We start from the raw sequence: 18,230 nt of genomic DNA, 5'->3' as shown, positions 1-18,230 counted from the left end.
TTTTTTAAAAATGTACATTGATACATGTCCCCTGGGGCAGGACCCAGGTCCCCAAACACTTTTTATGACAATAATTTTAATATTAACCTTTAAAATTAGCACTTTTGATTTCTCCCATAGACTTTTAATGGGTGTTCCATGGCTTTCGAATTTGCCGTGAACCCAAATTGTTCGCTATTCAGTGAACAGGCGAACACCCGATGTTCGAGTTGAACATTTGACTCAAACATAGGGCTCATCTCTTCTTATAGCCTAGGCCATGTTTATGTAGAGCAACAATACTTTTTTTCAGATCCTCAGAGAGTTCTTTGCAATGAGGTGTCATTTTGAACTTCCAGTGACCAGTATGAGAGAGTGAGAGCGATAACACCATATTTTACACACCTGCTCCCCATTCACAATTCCGATCTTGGAACTGTAGGGAATGTGAAATAATGGAATATTATATGAAACATTAGTTACTCCATTTTAGATTTGGGGTTCCATTTTGTATGGCATGGGTCTCTTGGGAGACATTGCAATGAGTACTGTGCTTGTTTTTCTCCTACCATTTAAGCTTTGCGGTTTTTGTCATAGATACAAATAGATTATGTGTTAGACGGCTAGTTCCGGCACAGACATTCTGTGTGCAAGAAACTTGTTCCTCAATTTTCTGAAACTTGTAAGAATGAAACTTGTGGAAAGAGGAACATCTGTATCTGTATAAAATACTGTGAACAATATAGACAATTTGCAATCTATGATACAGCATATTGTGTCTGTGTCATTATTTTGTCCCGCCGGCACAGGGGGCATCCACCTGTCCAAGGTCCAGCCTAGGCAACGGAACCAGAACCGAACCTTACAGACTGGTACCAGAAGTGGGGTATTGATTGACCAGGTAAGTCTGCATTTATTCTCGAATTTTAATATTTGGGTATTTTTGTGTTCTTTGCCTGGCTCAATAGTACCTCGGATAAATTTTAGTTTTGAAGTTCTGTTGTGCGCATTGCAGAGGTTGCGGTTATAAAGGATAGGGAGAGTCCGACGAGTGTTGAGTCTGACTATAAACTACTGAGTCCGACGAGTGTTGAGTCTGACTATAAACTATTGTAAGAATATTTCAGGGTAGCAGCAGATTGCTCCCTGAAGAAGGACGGACATAGAGTGGAGCCCCAAGTACAAAAGAGCTCATTTCTTGTTTTGTATTGTCTGAATTTGATGTGATTTAATCTGTTGCAACCTTTTGAATGATATAGAAAACAATGTATTGTATAATATAAGATTGATTGTTGTTATTTTTGTAACAGTGATTGCATGTCATACTCTGTGTCAAAGACCTCCTGTATTCAGTGCAAAACAGGTTTAACTTTCTCATTAAACGGGTCAAAGTTATCCCTAATCTCTGTATGGCCGGGAGGACATAGAAGTCCAACCCAACTAGGCAACAGGAGATTTTACCCGTTTAATCCCCAAAAACAGTCCCCCTGCACTAGAGTGCACCGAGTGGATATACACAATCAAATACCGTTCACCCTGCAGGAAGGTCTTCGAGAAGGCCTGTCCCCGGACGAAGTGAAGGAGATTGTACAAAGGACAGGACAAACTTTAGTTGTCTGTCCCTTTTCTTTACCAGTGTCCCAAATATTTTAGGAGGACTTGAAATACAGAGTACTGACATGGGTAATACATTTGGGAAGGAAGATTCAGAAGGTGAGCTGAAACAACCTTCTCCTATAGAGTTTGTTAAGAATGAAATACCAATTGTATATTGTGATCCTTTTTGGGATTTGATAATAAAACAAAGCCATCAATTGCATATGTCAGGATACAGTCCAGTGGGTCCCACGAATAGGGAACAGTGGTATGAGGTAGAGAAGATGTGTGGAATAGGAAAGAACATATATATCCAACAGGGGATTGGGATAAGGAGTATATGAAAAAATGTTGTAAGAAGTGGAGGCCTTTAGTGGAAAAATATGAAAAGAAATATGCGGAGTTGGACCAAGATACTGCCCTTATTAGGGAAGTTCCTCCACCTTATACCAGGCGCCCACCCCCAGTTCCAACCGCGCCAACTCCACCATCCTATGTTTTTGTTAAAGAGGAAGCTCCTCAAAGAAAATTATACCCCGTTCTTTCAAATCATCAAGTTGCAATCATGGCCTATGGCTCTGCAACTGACCAGCAAAAACAGCAATGGGAAGATAGAGCCAAAGAGGAGGCAGATAAGAGGGCATTTGAAGAAGACAGGAGAATAAGAGAAGCCCAGAGAAGAGCGGATACACTAAGAGAGCTTGGGGAGTTGCAAAGGGACTTAGACTCAGTTAGTACTCAAGCAAAGATAGAACAGATGAGAAATAAGAAAGAGGAGATAGAAGAAGAATCGAGACACATGCAGGAACAGCAGAGGGAAATAAAATTAAAACGTGAACAAATGAGTGAGCATAAACAAAATCTTGATGAGCAAGCCCGAGAAATGAGTAATCTTAGAAAAAAACTTAGGAGGGATGAGGAGGAAATATTAGCACTTTAGATTTCAAATGTTCGAGTCCCATAGACTTTAACAGGTCTTTTTGAGGCAAAGGGAGGACTTTTCCCAGCTTTAACGGGAGAGCCCGTGCTGGAGGAAACACCCCTGTTGGCGGCACAAGTGCCCTACCAACAACAGAATCAGTATTCTAATGGTGATCAGTACCCTCCACGCTCTGTGCCATACCCTCGCCAGGGCCCACAAAATGATCAGGCATGTTTCCATTGTGGTGGCTTTGGCCACTGGAGGGCTTAACTGCCCACAAGGGAGACAAAGTCATAGAGGTAAAAAGGGAAACAGGGGAGCTTATAGAGGTCAAAACCCTAACTGGAATGACAATAGACAGATAGCCCAGTACCCACAGTGGAACCAACAGGCACAATATCAGTCCCGTCCTTAGTTCTTTGCTCTTATTCTGGCATTTGGCAGGCTTTACCTACTTTAAACCTTGTTGTAGAGGGGGAAGACACCTCCTTTCCGGTTGACACAGGGAATTAATGGGATACCAACACCACATGACATAACATCAGACTTAGAAATATGTAACCAGGATGGCAAGTTTCTATGTAAATGCAGTTTTGCTCTGTTGTCTACTTGCCCAGTCTCTCTAGCTGGTAGAGACTTACTGTCCAAATTACGGATCAAAATAATTTTTGAATCCAATGGCACGGTGTCAGTTAATTCACCAGACTGTGATGTGTCAGTGCAGAAACGGGTGGACATCAGATCTTTCTTTGTGGCTCTACCCCCACCAGTAGGTCAGCATAAAATATGGGCAGAGTCCAAAGATTCTGTGGGTTTCCTAAATTGCACACCCTACCGGCCGACAATCAGACGGGGATGTATCCCCATTTTTCAGAAACAATATCCCCTGTCTGAGGAGAAGTTGAATGGTATAGACCCACAGATACAATTATTCTTACAAAAGGGCATATTGACTCCAGTCATCAGTCCTTGAAATACACCCATTAACCCCGTAAGAAAGGCAAACGGAACATGGCGCTTGGTACAAGGAGGGAATCTTAAAACAATACAGAGTCCACAAGGACTCATAAAAATAATACAAGACTTTGTAAGCTCATGCGTTACATGCGCACAAAATAATGTACAGGGCAAGGCAATGTGGAAGACACGGAAATTTGCCCCCTCCATTAGGACCTCTTACAGACTTACAAATAGACTTTACACATATGCCAAAACAGAAAGGAAATGTAAAATATCTTTTGGTAATTGTGGATAAATTTTCTGGGTGGGTAGAAGCAGTGCCCACTACTGGGGAAACAGCAGGAATAGCGGTACGAGCTATTATAAATAATTAGGTGAGTCGATTCGGACTCCCAGTGAATATCTGGTCTGATCAGGGACCAGCTTTTGTCTCTAAACTCACACAGGAATTCTCCAAGATTTTGGGGATACAATGGAAATTGCACATCCCTTATCACCCTCAGAGTGCTGGAATTGTGGAACGAATGAATAGAAACATTATCTTCCAGGTGTACTTTACCAGATAAGGGTCACTCCTAATTCTAGAGGGTATTCCCCTTTTGAGATACTCATGGGACACCCTCCAGCTGAGAATAGTGTAGGAAAGGATAATGATTTGTTTTCTCAACAGGAGACTTGGATGAAACATCTGGTAAGTACTATCCAACATACCCAAGAAGGAGTTGCTGTCACCTTTTCTCCTCTTTCCACAGATCCAACTCACCCCTTTATACCTGGAGATGAGGTATTGGTTAAGCAATTGGCCGTAAGGAGAAAGACAGGCCCCATTTACCAAGGTCCATATACGGTGGAAAAGGTACCTTGAAGATAAAGACCCCAGAAGCCCCGATGGCTCCCCCCTTGGAGCGAGGGCTCAAGAACAAGGAGGACGTAAAGCCAGAGACCCTGATGGCTCCTCCCATAGAGCAAGGGTCCGGGAAAACCAGCACTTGACTGCCAATCAGAATAGAAACTGTATGGGACAACGGTCAGGGGTGTACAATAGAATGATACGAGGAGGGAAATATTGTGGACTGTTGCTTATACTGTTTGTGGTGACCGCTTTTGGGGTTTGCTACTTCACCCCAGGTTGCCATGGGATACATGGGATACATGGGATACATAAGATAGGAAAAGGCCAAGACCCAAAATTAGTCATAGTAAGGAAAAGATTCATACCAAATTTGGTATAGTGAGTGATCCCAAGAAAGTAAACATTCTTTGGGATCAGAGGAGGGATTGTAGGGAATGTGAAATAATGGAATATTATATGAAACATTAGTTACTCCATTTTAGATTTGGGGTTCCATTTTGTATGGCATGGGTCTCTTGGGAGACATTGCAATGAGTACTGTGCTTGTTTTTCTCCTACCATTTAAGCTTTGCGGTTTTTGTCATAGATACAAATAGATTATGTGTTAGACGGCTAGTTCCGGCACAGACATTCTGTGTGCAAGAAACTTGTTCCTCAATTTTCTGAAACTTGTAAGAATGAAACTTGTGGAAAGAGGAACATCTGTATCTGTATAAAATACTGTGAACAATATAGACAATTTGCAATCTATGATACAGCATATTGTGTCTGTGTCATTATTTTGTCCCGCCGGCGCAGGGGGCATCCACCTGTCCAAGGTCCAGCCTAGGCAACGGAACCAGAACCGAACCTTACAGGAACATTAACAAGTCACATCACACAGAGGAGGGAAAATGGCTAATTGGGCCCAATTTGTAAATTTTCACTTAGGGGTGTACTCACTTTTGTTGCAGCAGTTTAGACATTATTGGCGTGTTGAGTTATTTTGAGGGGACAGCAAATTTACACTGTTATACAAGCTGTACACTCACTACTTTACATTGTAGCGAAGTGTAATTTCTTCATTGTTATCACATAAAAATATATAATAATATTTTTACAAAAATGTGAGGGGTCTACTTATTTTTGTGAGATACTGTACATAGTGAGGGTTTCTTACAAGAGCGAGCTATGGTAAGTTTAGCATCTAAAAGTATAAGGAAAATCAGCCTTTGTGTCAGGGACCTGCCAGTAGAGTCTGATGTGCGCGCATGCGCGTGCACACGGTTGCACATTTATGACAGATAACAGAGATACCCCCTTTGTGTCCCACATCCTGGGTACATCATTTTTTCAAAAGGGGTGACTTTGGTATCCTTAGTAATTAATGTGTCCAAGGAATGCATAACATGGAAAATTTGATAATATCTGAATGTTTCAGAGGAGGACATTTTAAATTTTGACCGTGGGTGCACCAAGGTGAAAGGGCCCAGAGGGGTTAAAAAGTGGCTAATTCAGTCACCAGCGAAAGGTGCAGATCCAGGGGAAAAGTTTGATTGTTAAAGAGGTAAGATAATGGATAAAAGAATGAAAGGGAGCTTTTGGTTATTTCGCACCTAATTCCAAAAAGCTAAAGAGTTGGCTAAAGTTACGGCCAAAATAGGCACCCTTCATCTTGCAATTTGCCATTTAATGGAGTCTGATGGGAACATGTTGACTGCCCTCCTTTCCATCGCTATCCATTCTGGTTTCTCCAAGCAGGCATAAGCTGCTGACAGCTGGACAACCTGAGCAGCCTGATAGTATTGTGTCAAATGGGGGAGGCCTAGCCCTCAAGTGGTTTTGTGAGTGAAGAGAATTTGCTTTGAAAGTCTATGGCTAATTCTGCCCCACACATAATGGATAATCTTAGCCTGAAATTTAGAGAGATCTGAGTGGACATTCGCTATAGGAAGGGAGTGGAAATAGTACAAGAGATATGGTAGCAACATCATTTTAATGGAATAGATTTTGCCAAAGGAAAAATCATGAGTCACCCGCCCCTGTAGGTCCTCTTCTGATTTCTTATATAGTGATGGATAGTGTTGGAAATATAACGAGAGTTTAAGATAGATTCCCAAATATGAAACAAAGGTAAAAGGAAATGCTTCCTGTAATCTAGTTGCTACGGGCAAAGGGAGATTGATATTCCAATGCTATTTTTTGACACCCCTTGCCTATTATCCCTGAAAATTCCATATTTTATTTAATATATTTGGCACCTATTGATTTTTCTGGGGTTCAGGTTCAGCATCCAAACTTCTTTGAAGTTTGCCGATCCTTGTCATTTTTCTTTGTTGTTACCACCACAGATTTTTGTTTAGTTACATGTTTCTGTTAGTTTAGAGTCCTCAGCTGACAGCTGAATGTGCCAGGTGGGGAAGAGACACTGCTTGTTAGGACTCCAAAGGATACCGGCTCCCTGACAACCAAGAGGAGGCTGTCATATTTAGCAGTGGTAATTATTCTGACTATAATCTCATTGGTGAATGTTCCATCTCATGGTCAAATGTTTTTATTGTTATTTTTCTCTTAGCACTGAATATTATATACACCAAATACACAAAAATGATTACACAAATATTTCATACATCACAGATATTATTCATTAGGCTTGCACAAAGGTTGAGACATTCTTAAAGCTATTTATTTTTAAATACAGTCCATGGTGTCTCCTTTACAACATGCGGTCATGTTGTTGTAAGGTGAAATTACACTTTAATGACTGAAAATATAGACATAAAGTATATTGTGTTAAAAAACAAAAACTGCAGTTGACCAGTAGGGGCCACTGGTAAGCAGTCATCAGTGTGACTTCTGATAAATGATTAGAGAGCACCTAGATGAAACTGAGAGGTAGCTTGTCACTATAAGAAAAGAAGCAGCCATTCAAGAAAAATGTAGTCAAGGCAACTGTGATTTTACATACAGGCAAACAGAGGATGTTTTGACATAATCTTCTCAGACATAAAAAATACACACATTATCTCACAAATTGCAATTCACTAAAATGTTTTGAAGCAGAAAAAGTACATTTGTGAAATGAAGATGGCAACATCTAAAACACATATTATGCAGTGTATGGTGTATGGAAAGCCTTTACAGAGCTGTCCTATTTTCCTCAATGTTTACAGCCCCAAAGGAAAGGGTGTATGCATTTCACCATCGTGTATACTAAAAAAAAAAAAAATGATTAATTGCTTATTAATTAATAAATAAACAAATGATAAACAGATGCATAAAAACTTTTTTTAAATGCAAATGTGCATGCAATAATGAATCTGTAGATCCGACTGACTTATTTTATTACTAGTTCTATAACAAGAAAAAAAATAAACATTTCCATTTGCATTGAATCATTACTATTTGTGTTTGATTACAAACAAGGTGATACCTAATTTGTACTTAAATTAAGAATAAAAATGACCAAAAGTCAATTATACTGGATATAGCACCTGCACTTGTCCAGAGCAAATGTGAAAGGGTCACCTGTTTTATGAAAGTAATTCAGGAGACATCATTTAATTGGTAATGGGTATAAAGAACCTCCTTTCCTGTTCACTTAATAGTGTCAATCTAGTAGAGAGTAAGATTGTTGGGGTCTGCTGCACACTCTGCAAGAAGAAAGTAAACTGTTTGGCAATGGCAACATACAAATGTAACTGTTTTAGTAAGCAAAGTGTGAACAATTACCCACATATATGCTATCTGGTCTTCCTGATCATAGTATTAGTTACTGAGACTAATTATTATAGTAAAAGATTTAGCAGTGAGAAATGAGAGGCATGCAGGGATCAGTCAGAGCTGACTGAAGGCCACAAGATGGTAAGGGATTCGATTGGCCCACAACAATATTGAGATTTTCTGTGTAATTTTTCAACTTTAAATAGGACGATTTAAGAGTCCAGGAATGATTATGCGTGCTTATGGATTTACAAGGCCATTCATAAAAATATATGATGAGTAGTTTGTGTGTTAAGAGATCTGGGGATCCAGGCATCTTCATGACTGAGCCTTCAAGCACATCATCCACTGTGAACATTGAGTACTGAGACAGAGGAGGCCAGAGCCAGTAAAAGCTCCCGCTGGAGAGTTATAGGCTATAGATGCACATGGTGGCACAGGGATGTATTTGATCCTGTACGTGCCATGAACTAACTAACCGTGAGTCCTTCTGAGACTGTATAATAGTTACTTTCAGTGACCTACCACATACACTGTGGACTTCCAGTGACTGCATATAGTACCTGTTGCCGAGAATGTGTTTCCAGCATGACAGCATCGCGCTGATTCTCGGCGACAGGGTGCCGACATCTCGCACTCGCTGGAATAGACAAAGCACATTCCAGTGAGCGCGTCATAGAAGCGACGAGGATCCGACTTGGATTCCCGCCAATTCTAGCTGCGGCGTTTGGTATGAATCCTGAGGGGGAACTCCCACGCCAAATTTGAAATAAAAAACCGGCATGGGTTCCCCCCAGGGGCATACCAGGCCCTTAGGTCTGGTATGGGTTGTAAGGAGACCCCCCCTGTGCCGAAAAACCGGCGTGGGGGTCCCCCCACAATCCATACCAGACCCGTATCCAAAGCATGCTGCCCGGCCGGTCAGGAAAGGAGTGGGGATGAGCGAGCGCCCCCCCCTCCTGAGCCGTACCAGGCCGCATGCCCTCAACATGGGGGGGTTGGGTGCTCTGGGGCAGGGGGGCGCACTGCGCCCCCCACCCCAGAGCACCCTGTCTCCATGTTGATAAGGACAGGGCCTTTTTCCCGACAACTCTGGTCGTTGGTTGTCGGGGTCTGCGGGCGGGGGGCTTATCGGAATCTGGAAGCCCCCTTTAATAAGGGGGCCCCCAGATACTGGCCCCCCACCCTAGGTGAATGAATATGGGGTACATTGTACCCCTACCCATTCACCTGGAGGCAAAGTGTAAAAGAAAATAAACACACGACAGGGTTTTTAAATTAATTTATTAGTCAGCTCCTGGGGGCCCCCTCTCTTCTTTAGCTCTTTTACCAGGGGAGCCTTCTTCTTCCGCTCTCCGGGGGTCTTCTCCGCTCTCCTGGGGTCTTCTCCACTCTCCGGGGGTCTTCTCCCATCTTCTCCGCTGTCATCTCGGCGCTCCCCGGTTCTTCTCCCGCTCGCTCTCCGGTGCCTTCTTCTTCAGGGATGGCTACCGCTATCTTCGTGTGTTAGCTCAATTACTAGCGGCGGCCAGCCTGCTCTTCTTCTGTCTACTTCTGCCTTCTTCCGATGTTGACACAACGCTTCTTCCCGCTGTAATGGCCGGGTGCACGGTTCGCACCGATTTATATGGACCTCTTATGATGTCACAGTCCCATCATGCTCTGGTACCTACCCACATGGGTAGGTACCACGTGGGTAGGTACAGGATCATGATGGGACTGTGACATCATAAGAGGCCTATATAAATCGGTGCGAACCGCGCACCCGGCCATTACAGCGGGAAGAAGCGTTGTGTCAACATCGGAAGAAGGCAGAAGAAGGTAGAAGAAGGCAGAAGAAGACAGAAGAAGACAAAAGAAGAGCGGGCTGGCCGCCGCTAGTAATTGAGCTAACACATGAAGATAGCAGCGTATATTTGCGCCGTATCCTCAAAACGAAATACGCCTGAAAAACAGATTTTTTCGTCTGACGTAAAACGATTACACTGGCGCATCTTGAAGCGCAAAATACGCTAGACACACCATTGATTTTCTATGCTAATATGCAAATGAAGGAGATACGGCGATCCACAAAAGTACGCTTGTGCGGCGTAGGCTACGCCCTGTGCACATCTGCTAGTTTCAGGGCGGAAAATTACACCTTATAAAAGCTGCCCTAACTTTACACCAGCCGTGTAAATGTCAAGATAAAGCAACACCGTTAGGAAAGAGCTGAGCATACACACTTGCAGGACAACAATCTGTATGCCAACATGCCAGGGGCATCCATGCTCATAGCTATACTAGTGACTTTAGTAACCGAGGGTACCCCCTCTTCTGAGGGAACAGCAGCCAGGAGACGCCTCGCAGAATGCATCTTTGCACAGTAAACACACACATTAATCATGGCACAATGAGAATGCATGCATGCACACCCACTGTGGTCCCTAGCACAGACACATCACATCCACATCGAATTGGATTAGACCCAAGTACCCCCCATGGTACTAGGGAGCAGCAACGCCACGCCAAGGCTCCGATTATGTCACTGTGCATTCATACACCATTCACATGGACCTGGGATCACTTCTCCCTGGTCCTGGGGATCCCTACTCCACCAAAACTGAGGGTGACACCCTTTTTTCATCAGGAATGTCACCCCCACATTCATACATCATTCACACACATAAAACAAATCATAATCACAGTAAAATAAAAATTAGCAAAAAAAATAAAAAGTACATCCAATATTAATGGCGGCGGCGTGAGCTACGCCTGGGCCGACCACGGCCACGACCACGACCAACCAGGGGAGACTCATGGGGGGGAGCAGGGGAAGGAGGAGCCTCCCCTGGTGACTGTCCTCCTGCTGGCCTGCCGTCCAAGGCTACGGCTATTATGTTCAGGCCCACAGTGAGGGCAGCCGTATTGGCCTGGACAGCCTGGGTATTTGCGTGGACAGCCTGGGTCAGGGCACTCACCTCCAGGGACACGCCTGCTGTGGCGGTCTGCATGTCACAAATGCAAGTTATGACCGCCAATGAGTTTGTGCTCAATTCACTGACCGAGTCCTTAATTGAGCCCAGGCTGTCCTCCATCTGGGCCAAAGTCCGGGTGACCTGACCCAGATGTTGGGTCTGCCAGGCCTGGTCCCTCCGCAGATTGGCAGGCAGAACCTCGGCCACCCCCTGGTCTTCTGGGTGGCCTTCCTGCCTGCAGCTGAGGCTTGTGGCCTGGGAGGAGGGGAGAGAGAGACCCTTGGGGGGAGCCCTGTTGGGGGAGGAGTGGGAGGGGCTACCCCTGATGAAGGCCTGACTGCTGCCAGCCACAGGGGCAGCCACAGGGGGAGCCACAGGGGGAGCCACAGGGGGAGCCACATCCAAAGTCAAAAGGATTTCCCTGGCAAGGTCCATCCGATCATCCCCAACCTCCCCCCTCATCCTACTCCCCTCATCCTCCTCCCCCTCAATGTCCTCATGATGTGAGGTGTGGCCACTCCCCTCCCCTGAGGACCCCTGCCCTTCTTGGGGCTCTTCAGCAGCCTGTTGTCCGGGGGATGGTGCAGACTGGCCTGATGGCCCAGCAACCTCCTGGCCATCTGTGGATGACACAAAACATACACAGGTTGGAGGATCCACACACTTGGCACATATTCCCTTCCCCCCCACACACATGCTACTCACCAGAGAGAGAAAAAAAATGTACCTGTCCTCACGGCCTCCTCGGAGTCAAAGCCAGGCAGGCCCACCACTTGTTGGCTGTGGAAGCACCGGGCCACTGCCCACTCCTCCTCAGTCAGCCTGACGGGACAAGGTGGTCCTCCGCCAGTGCCCGTGGCATGCGCTGTAATCTTGGCCACCTTATCACGGACCAATCTTCTGAGATCATTGATCTTCTTAGCTATCCCACTGGGGGTCCTCGTCTCCCCCCCCGCATTGATCTCATCAGTAATCTGCTGAAGGATCGCCTTCTTCCTGGCCGGGGTGGTGTCCCGGCTCTCAGGGCCATGCAAATATCGCCCAAATCGGGTGATGGCCCTAGCGAGGATTTGCTTCTCACGCACCGAGAAGTTCAGCTTTCTCCTCTTCTCCAAACAAAAAAATACACAGAACAAACAAACACACAAATCACACAGCAAAAAAAAAACTGACAGCTAATACAGACTCCAAAAACCACACAGAAAAAACAGACACAAAAAACACTCAGAACAAATAAACACCTAATACAAACTCCTCTAACTCTATCCAATAACTCTTACCTACTACACTCCTACACAAACCAACACACAGCCACAGACAACAGAGCAAAAGCACCTTGCTTCAGGAAAGGGAACACAGGGATGTACTTTTGCAAAGGAAGGGCATTTGTGTGGGGCTATTTATACACAGGGCGTATCTCACTAAGTCTGCTTGGCCTATTTCCTATCTCACTGATTGCGCCGGGCCGAGTTCTGAGCATGCCCAGTGAGGTGCAGATTCGTGCGTGCATGCGCAGTACGGCCGGCCCTTCATTTGCATGGGGTCACGGCTCATTTCAATGGAGCACGCCCACTTCCTTCCCACTTGCAAAAACCCCGCCTTACGCCTCAGTATTTACGTTACGCGGGCGCACATTTGGGCGCAAATGCTCTGTGGATACGGCACTTATGTCACAAAATTGAGCCGTCTTAACTTAACTGACATACGTTACGACAAACTAAATTTGTGCCGCTCTACGTGAATCTGGCCCTATGGCCCGGATTCAGAAAGGACTTACGACGGCGTATCTCCAGATACGCCGTCGTAAGTCCAAACGTGCACCGTCGTATATATGCGCTTATTCAGGAACTGAGATCCGCCTGAATTTTGCAAGATAAGACCAACGTGAGTCTCCTTACGCCGTCGTATCTTGGGTGCATATTTACGCTGGCCGCATGAGGCGCTTCCGTAGATTTACACGTCGAATATGCAAATGACCTAGATACGCCGACTCACGAACGTACTTGCACCCGTCGGATTTAGCTACGCCGTTTACGTAAGGCTTATGTCCGGTGTAAGTTTACCCCTCATAAAGCAGGGGTAAGTCATGTTAAGGTATGCACGTCAAAACAGTGTCGTATTTTATGCCGTTTGCGTAAGTCGTACGTGAATGGGGCTGGACGTAAGTTACGTTCACGTCGAAAGCATTGAGCCGACGTATCTTAGGGAGTATTTGCGACGTGATTCTGAGCATGCGCGCGCATGCGCCGTTCGATCGGCCATGCATTTACATGGGGTCACGCTTTATTGCAATACAACACGCCAACTGCCTTGTTACTTTGAATTACACGGGCTTACGCCGGCCCATTTACGCTACACCAACGTAACTTTGGGAGCAAGTGCTTTCTGAAAATAGTACTTGCCTCTCAATGTTACATCGGCGTAGCGCATATGAGATGCGCTACGCCCGCTCAAAGATACTACAATGTATCTGAATCGCTGCCATCGTTTTTTTTTTGTGCCATCGGAAAGTAAAATGTGTAAATTCAAGTTATACTGTAAAACAAACAAGTTAAAACGGAAAAAAAACACAGTTCTCTGAAAATATCTTTTTAGCAAGAGCGTTACCCTTGAGTGTGATACCAAAGCTTCCACAAATATTTATATTTCTGTATGATGAAAAAAGGAAACATGTCTCTTCCTCCACCAGTCACAATATCAGGCTGTGGAGAGCTTGAGGTGCAGCTTCAGAAGTATTTGCTTTTTAACATTTTATTTTTAAAATATTTTTCTAAAATGGAAGTAAAGTATGGTCTAATGAAATCATTGAGTTACCTGACTCCACGTAATGAAAACCCTAATCTCCCACAAGGCCAATTTACATATTTTTTAAGATTTAGAGTGAGAGTCAAAGACTTCACAGACAGCAAGATACTGTATATTACTTATGAACCTGTTTATCAACATGTACCATATCCCCACTTGGTCCTGCCATCAACTGCAGGAGTTTATTATGAATCATAAGCAGAAGAAAACTTTTCTGGATGACCTTACTCATATGTGTAAAAGTTTAATATGTTGCATATGAGATCTCTAAAGTATATTCCTGCCATAATTTCATCTCTGATAATTGTGGTGCCCCAATTTTGTACCCCTGGATTGGCATAAGGTGAATGTGGTGCCTATATTTAAAGAGGGATCAAAGTCTTTACCAAGTAACTATAGACCTGTCAATTTCTATAGTTGGGAAAATACCGGATAGTTTAACAAAAGATCACATAGATTTGTTTTTTTTCTAGAAAGAAATATTTCAAGCAATAGACAACATGGATTCATGAAAGACAGATGTTGTCAAGCAATGATGATTTCTTTTCATGAGGAAGTAAGCAAAACCTTCGACAAAGTAGTGGCTGTGAGTATAGTATACTTGAAATTTGCACAACCATTTAACATACTGTAGTTCCCCACATATGGCTAATGTGTAAGGCAAGGGCTTAGAAAAATCAGTCTGTAAATGGATAGAAAGATGTCTAAAATATCATATTCAGAAAGTAGTGGTTAATGGTTCATACTCTAAATGCTCTAAGGTTTTCAGTGGTGTATGCCAAGGTTCAATGTTTGGGTTCTTTATTTTTAATATATTTATACATGATTTAGAGTCTGGAATTAAAAGTACCATTTCAGTCTGTGTGTTCACACTACAGGATGTCTCCAACTTACAAGCTGACCTCAATGCACTGTTTAATTTAGCAACTATGTGGCAAATGAGGTTTAATGTTGATAAAGATAACGTTATGCAATTGGGGGGTTAAAAATATGTACAAATCTGCCGCGTCTACCCCCAAGGCAGGTGGTCAGACACTTTAGCTAGCTACTGTGTTTCTTTACCTATAACAACCCCCTTTTCCATAAGGCAAGCAGGCCTACCGATACTCTGTTGCCCCCAGGACTTATACACAATGCTATAGTGTCTGGCCACCACTCCAGGGCAGATGCAAACTGACCAAAGCAAACAAATACTTGCGGTTAGCAGACAGATAACGTGGTTCTATGACAGTCTAGGTAAAAGGCAGGCCGAGTTCAGAGAATAGTCCAAATACTGGTCCAAAGTCATACACAGGAAAATCTAAACAAGCAGAGAAGGCCAGACAGGGAGCTTGATCAGGAACAACACCCATATAACTCTCTTTCAGAAGCATTCAAATGAGGGTTTAGCAGGCTTATAACAGGTTTGAGTTTCCACTCAGAGACTGACCACATTAATCAACCTGCAGATGGACAGACAGACAAGGAGAGTGCCATAGCCAAAAACCCTGATGCTGGAATGAGGAACAGGAACAATAAATGCTAAGGACATTACCCCCCTCTGAGGGGCCCACGGATGCTTAAAGACAAGCTAGACATCCAGCACAGGACCATCAGACCTAGGCAGAGGTCAGTAGATCCGTGAGGTCAGGTTGGTTAGCAGGTGACGTGTCACAGGAGTCAAGCTGGATAGCTGAAACACAAGAAGAATGAAGAGAGCCCTGAAAAAAAGTTTGAAAGCCCCATCTGGCCAAATAAGGCAGTCTACCCAAAGGATGGATTGAACATCGTAGACAGGTTTAAATGGATGTAGTGAATGAATATGAATATGAATATGAATATCAAAAATAAACCTTTACTTCTCTTTTTATTTAAATGCCGAAAACTATGATAAAAATCAGTTCTAATTTTTGTCAAAAATTAAAATGGACTGAAAATGTGAAGGTTTACCCACCTAAACTTCTGCTTTCCTTAACCGCTTAAGGACCAACACACGACTATTTACGTCAGCAAAATGGCACGGCTGGGCACGGCTGGGCACATTAAAGGTACGTCACCTTTAAGATGCCCAGACGATGCCTGTCCTCTATGACCGTGCCCACGGAACCCACGGACCCTCGGGTCACAGAAAGGAAGAACGGGGAGAGGCGGGTGTAAACAAACCTTCCCCGTTCTTCCTAGTGCGGCTGTCAGTGATCGTCTGTTCCCTGTGTTAGGGAAACGATGATCAGTGACATCACACACACAGCCATGCCCCCCACAGTAAGAACACTCCCTTAGAACACAGTTAACCCCTACAGCGTCCCCTTCTGGTTAACCCCTTCACTGCCAGTGTCATTTTCACAGTAATCAGTGCATTTGTATAGCACTTTTCGCTGTGAAAATGACAATGGTCCCAAACATGTGTCAAAAGTGTCCACCATAATGTTGCAGTCACGAAAAATAAAAAAATTACTGATTGCTGCCGTTAGTAGTAAAAAAAAAATATTAATAAAAGTGCCATAAAACTATCCCCAATTTTGTAAACGCTATAAATTTTGCACAAACCAATCAATAAACGCTTATTGCGATTTTTTTACCAAAAATATGTAGAAGAATACGTATCGGCCTAAACTGAGGAATTTTTTTTAATATATTTTTGGGGGATATTTATTATAGCTAAATGTAAAAAATATTGATTTTTTTTAAATTGTCGCTCTATTTTTGTATATAGCGCAAAAAATAAAAACCGCAGAGGTGATCAAATACCACCAAAAGAAAGCTCTATTTGTGGGAAAAAAATTACGCCAATTTTGTTTGGGAGCCACGTTGCACGACCGCGCAATTGTCAGTTAAAGCGACGCAGTGCCGAATCGCAAAAAGGGCCCAGGTCCTTAACCTGCATATTGGTCGGTGTCTTAAATGGTTAAAGCTCCGCCTGTCTGTTAAAACCCCTAGCCCCCTGACTCTATCGGTAAGCTGTATCGGCTGAGAGACTCAGGCTCCCATCAATCCTTCCCCTTTCCTATTCAGTTCCACACATTACATCCATTCACACTATCTCTTTGACACCCTCTTCTGGCCTTTTATCAATTGGCAACACAATTCCACCCCCAGCCTATAATAATAGCACATTAAAGTTTAAACATGTATTGCACTATTGCACTACCACATAATAATAAGTAGAAGGCATCTACTAAACTGCTGAAAGAAAAAAAAGAAAAGAAACAGGCTTGTCTTATTTATTTATCAATATTAAATGCTGGTAACATATTCAGGTAATATGTGCAATGGCATTACAGCCAATGGAGTTTACATTTTTTATTTTCATATTTTAAAATCAAAAAACAATATTTTTGTTTGTTTATAAAACTTGGTTTTATTTATAATGACATTATATATCACAATGACATAGGCCGCGTACACACGATCGGTTAAACCGATGAGAGCGGTCTGATGGACCGTTTTCATCAGTCCAAACCGATCGTGTGTGGGCCCCATCGGTTATTTATCCATAGGTTAAAAAAAAGCAATCTTGTTTTAAATTTAACCGATGGATACCTAACCGATAGAAAAAAAACAATCGTTTGTAGGCACGTCCATCGGTTAAAAATCCACGCATGCTCAGAATCAAGTCGATGCAAGCTTGGAAGTATTGAAATTCTTTTTTTCAGCATGTCGTTGTGTTTTACGCCACCGCATTCTGACACGATCGTTTTTTTTAACTGATGGTGTGTAGGCACCGTTTTCATCGGATGGACCGATCGTGTGTACAGGGCTTAAGTCTGTGTCTGAAGTGCATGTTCAAACCTTAATACCATTCATAATAATATGTTATTACATTTTTACTCCAGGAGTATATAATGAGATTGTCAATTCGAGAGAAATGCTTAAATAATGCATTACAATTTAACTAATCCTATTAGATGTTAGAGTAAAATGTACTGGAGGTTTTAGTAGAATAAAATATAACTACAACTAAAACTAAAACAATTCAGATGACTAAATATGGCTAAAACTAAAATGGCATTTTAATCATAAGACAATGACTAAAACTAAATTGAAATTTGACATTAGATTTTAGGCATCCTCGGCAACAAAAATGTCAGTGTTTGTGAGATGCTCCTAAAGGGTTAATCACTTCTAAAGTAATACAGACCCTGCCACACTCCTCATTAGAACTCTGCAAGTGCATCAGCTGATTAATCATGAAAAATCATTACCATTCAGAATCAGTATCCAAAAGACATATAAAAACAAAGGGCCAGATCCACAAAAACCTGGCGTAACTTAAAAAATCCCATTTAAGTTACACTGCCTTAAAATTTCTACCTAAGTGCCCGATCCACAAAGCACTTATCTAGAAATTTCAGGCCGTGTAACTAAAATTCCGCCGGCGCAAGGCGTTCCTATTCAAATGGGGCGAGTCCCATTTAAATGAGGCGCGCTCCCGCGCCGGCCGTACTGCGCATGCGCGAAGTTACGTTACGCCGAGTTT

General features: G+C 43.2%; 1 long non-coding RNA gene across 1 annotated transcript; it reads left to right on the top strand.

Annotated features, from left to right (window-relative positions):
• Positions 1 to 433: 433 nt before the first annotated feature.
• LOC120929666 lies at positions 434 to 4,266 on the top strand. The gene is made up of 2 exons (XR_005747414.1): positions 434 to 880; positions 4,210 to 4,266. It is a non-coding gene; the product is annotated as an uncharacterized LOC120929666 (long non-coding RNA).
• Positions 4,267 to 18,230: the final 13,964 nt, after the last annotated feature.

This window comes from Rana temporaria, chromosome 2, assembly GCF_905171775.1.
Source record: "Rana temporaria chromosome 2, aRanTem1.1, whole genome shotgun sequence".
In the NCBI taxonomy this organism is placed as follows: Eukaryota; Metazoa; Chordata; class Amphibia; order Anura; family Ranidae; genus Rana; species Rana temporaria.
The sequence above is the reverse complement of the archived record's forward strand: the minus strand, read 5'-3'. Positions and strand labels throughout refer to the sequence as shown.